Genomic DNA, 3,681 nt, shown 5'->3' with positions numbered 1-3,681 from the left:
AATACTTCACTTGCAGGACAGTCGCATAAAAACTGACATAATAGCTGAACTATTAAAATATGGGTACAACATTCAACGTTGTGTTATAATCTTAATCCCTATAAAAAAAAATATGTAACAAAGATAAACGAAAGGGTATGTAGACAAAAACATAAGTAGAAATGAAAGAAAAAGAATATAAAATTTACCACAGAAAATTACAATAACGGGCTGTATAAGTCAAATGGATATCAACAAAAATAGCCGGTAGTTTTGTTATAATTTACAAAAACAAATAAAAGACAAATAAAAAAAAAACACTATAACATGTAAACAATTTGATAAACAACGTCAGTACCCAGAACTTGTACTCATAAACCTTCGTGTTTTGATTGTGAAGTTCATACGGAATATATATCAACAAGGTATTGGTACCGTCCTAAGAACTTGTTTTAGAAAAAGAACGAGACGTTCGTCGACATGTCCCTAGTTCCTCAACATGCTGTCCAGGCATTGGCGACGATTTACAATGTCTGGGTAGCAGCTGCAAGGTCGTCAATACTAAATAAGTTAGGAAATGTCTATCCAAAATGCATGTGAAGTTGGTATATTTCTACTAAGGTGGGAGAAATTGATAATCTTAAAATTAAAATCGTCTCGTTTGTTATAGAATCTGGTATTGAGATAACTGTGTATGTCATATTCCAGGTATCAATCTAAACAAGAGGCTCTCAAGGGCCCGAATCGATCACCTGTAATATTTTTGCTTAAATCTTTCATTAAGGATTATCTTTGCTTTTCACTATATATTCATTATTAGCTTAAAAATTCTAGTTAAATGTCCTTTGTTACTGTCATGTTTTCTTCAAAAGTAAAAAACGCACTTTACCCCTGTGTTCCAATTTTATCCATAGGGGCTATGTTTCTTGACGTTCAAGGAAACAAAATACAAAATATATAAGCCCAAATTTCTTTAAAGGGTAATAACTCATTGGGGGGGAGGGGGAGGGGGCAATTAACAATTGTGATCATATAAAATTTATTTATAGATCTTACTTTTCTGAACATTTTTGCTGTTTACAGTTTATCTTTATCCTTAACAATATTTCAGATAACCAAAAACTGTATTTTATTCTTGTGGCAGCAACCCAACAATGGATTGTTAGATTCATATGAAAATTTCATGTTTGATAGAACTTGACCTAGTGAACAATTTTACCTTCATCATATTTGCTCTAAATGCTTTAGCGTTTGGGAAATAAGCCAAAAACTGCATTTCATCCCAATTTTCTATTTTTAGCTATGGCAGCCACGTTTTTTGACGAAACAGTAAATAACACTCAAACTTTATTCTAATTACCCTAAGGATAATGTAGCATGTGTTTAATTGGACTTGTTTCAGTAGCTTTACAGAGGAATACTGTTTAAAGTTAGTGTAAAATTGTCCTTAATAAATAAAGGCAATAGAAGTATACCGCTGTTTAAAACTCGTAAATCTATGGGCAAAAAAACAAAATTGGGGTAACAAACTAAAACTGAGGGAAACGCATTAAATATAAGAGGAGAACAACGAAACGGACTAAGCATTAGACAAAATCCGATGAGAGTAACAAGTATAACATCAATACCAAATACATGAATTAGGTATAGAAAAGTACCGTGATACGTCTTATAGTAATGTGAATTCCCACTCAACAAACGACACAACAAAAACACAACGTAAAATGGTTACACACACAGAAACGAACTATGATATAACAATTGCCACATTCCTGACTTGGTACAGGACATTTTTAAAGATAAAAATGGTGGGTTGAACCTGGTTTTGTGGCATGCCAAACCTCGAACTTTAATGGCAATGTTAAATATAACATTGAATTGACAACATAACATTACAGGACCACCTTAAAGTGCAATAACTCCTTAAGCCTTAAGGGATCAACTTACAATTTTGGTCATATAAACTTATTTATAGATTTTACTTTGCCGTTCACAGTTTACCTTTATCACTAATAATATTCCAGATTATAACCAAAAACTGTAATTTTTTTTTAAATTACCATTCTTGTGGCAACAAATCTCTAATGGATTGTTAGATTCATCTGGATATTCCATGTTTGATAGAACTTGACCTAATGAAAATGTTCTGTTTTTAGCAATGGCAGCCTGGTTTTTTGACGAAACAGAAAATAATAAAACACAAACTTTATTCTTATTTCCCTAAGGATCACTCAAATAAAGTTTAGTTGGAAATAGTTCAGTGGTGTCAGGGAAGAATTTTTAAAGCAGAAAACATGATAAACAAATTGTATTAAATTGTCCTTAAAGTGCAATAACTCCTTTAGGGGTCTATTGACAATTTTGGTCATATAAATTAATTTTAAAATCTTTACTTTGCTGAAAAATGTAGCTGTTTACAGTTGATCTTGATCATTAATAATTTTCAAAAGAATAACCAAAGAATGCAGAATTACCAATTTAGTGGCAGCAACCCAATAATAGGTTGTTACATTCATTTGAAAATATAAAAAGATATAAGACGAAAATTGCATTTTACCCCTATGTTCTAATTTGATTAATTGCGGCCATGTTTTAAACGAAACAGAAATTAAAACACCTTTATTCTAGATACCCTAAAGATCATTCAGCTGAACTTTGGTAGGAATTGGTTCAGTAGTTTCAGAGAAGAAGATGTTTGAAATAGTTTATACTAGACGGATGACGACGGACGCCAAGTGATCGCAAAAGCTCAGTTCCTTTGAAACAGCGAGAAAAAAAGAAACAAAGGAAGCCCTGTCTGATGTTTCTTTAATTTCAAGTAATGGGGATATATCAATGGAACCAATCAGAAAAGTTTTGATTGTTATTGGAGAGAACATCATCAATATATATTTGATTGTGAAATTGATCTTCTTGTTTATGACAAGTGTCTGAAGGAACTCCGACTCATATGGAAAATCAAACCGCGCTCAAACAGTTGTCATGAAAGGTATAGGTCATCAGACAATTTCCCAGTCCCTGCAGGGATGCCTTAATGAGCCGACTGGGGCCAAGTCTTATTTTTAGTCCACATACATGACCTTCCTGAATACTTAATAGTTATCAAAGGTGCCAGGATTATAATTTAGAAAGCCAGACGCGCGTTTCGTCTTCATAAGACTCATCAGTTATGCTCATATCAAAGTAGTTGTAAAGCCAAAAAAGTTGAAGAGCATTAATGATCCAAAATAACAAAATGTGCCAAATACGGCTAAATTAATCCATGCTCGGGATAATCATTACAAACTCAGAGTATTTGCAGACGATAGTATCATGTACTGGTCGATCCGAACATATAAATGACCAAACAAATTTCAGGCTGCAGCAACATGGGACTGTTTGATGGCTTTTCATTCTAATAATTGTACAGTCCTTTCAGTTATAATCAAATAAAGAGTCAGACATATAAAATACATATCCTCCCTTAACTTGGGTACTCTTGCTCAGTCTGGGACCAACACACAACAAAATTAATATCAATGAATGAAATTGACCTATGGCGAGCTACTCGATACATCTGTATTATTAACCATAATAAAAGTAGTGTATCGGACCTGCTGAACACTAGATTTGTCATTATGTATAAGATCTCTTTTCATCTACTCTGCAATTTCATCAGACATTACCCTTCTACCTGCAGATCCAAGAAGAGAAAATTCCTGC

This window comes from Mytilus trossulus, chromosome 3 (genome assembly GCF_036588685.1).
Source record: "Mytilus trossulus isolate FHL-02 chromosome 3, PNRI_Mtr1.1.1.hap1, whole genome shotgun sequence".
NCBI classification, from domain to species: domain Eukaryota; kingdom Metazoa; phylum Mollusca; class Bivalvia; order Mytilida; family Mytilidae; genus Mytilus; species Mytilus trossulus.
Note: the sequence above shows the minus strand (reverse complement) of the source record.